General features: G+C 37.2%; 1 non-coding gene across 1 annotated transcript; it reads right to left on the reverse strand.

The window, feature by feature from the left end:
* Nucleotides 1–216: 216 nt before the first annotated feature.
* On the reverse strand, nucleotides 217–321 carry LOC113473712. Its single transcript, XR_003395615.1, has one exon. It is a non-coding gene; the product is annotated as a U6 spliceosomal RNA (small nuclear RNA).
* Between the last annotated feature and the right edge of the window lie 77 nt (nucleotides 322–398).

The following is a 398-nucleotide window of genomic DNA, read 5'->3' on the forward strand; positions in this document are numbered from 1 at the left end:
TCAACCATTTGTTATGGTTTTTATACTCCCCAAACAAGCATACACCAATACCTTTGGCCTTTAGCTGACACCATGTGTAGTATTCTTGAAGGCGAAGGTTTTCTCTTATCTTCCTACTGCTCACTACATCACCATTTGGGACGTTTAGTGTAATGACACATTTAGAAATTTCATTATCTATGTTTTTGATTTGTCTGATGACCCCATCTTGTTTTTAAAAATGTGGAACGCTTCACGATTTTGCGTGTCATCCTTGCGCAGGGGCCATGCTAATCTTCTCTGTATCGTTCCAATTTTAGTATATGTACTGCCGAAGCAGTATATCTTCGAAGAGTAGGTAATTATTTGAGTAGAAAGGAAGTTGTTTATCAACATATCTTCGAAGAGTAGGTATAATT

The sequence above is a fragment of the Diaphorina citri genome, unplaced genomic scaffold (assembly GCF_000475195.1).
Source record: "Diaphorina citri unplaced genomic scaffold, Diaci psyllid genome assembly version 1.1 scaffold67952, whole genome shotgun sequence".
In the NCBI taxonomy this organism is placed as follows: domain Eukaryota; kingdom Metazoa; phylum Arthropoda; class Insecta; order Hemiptera; family Psyllidae; genus Diaphorina; species Diaphorina citri.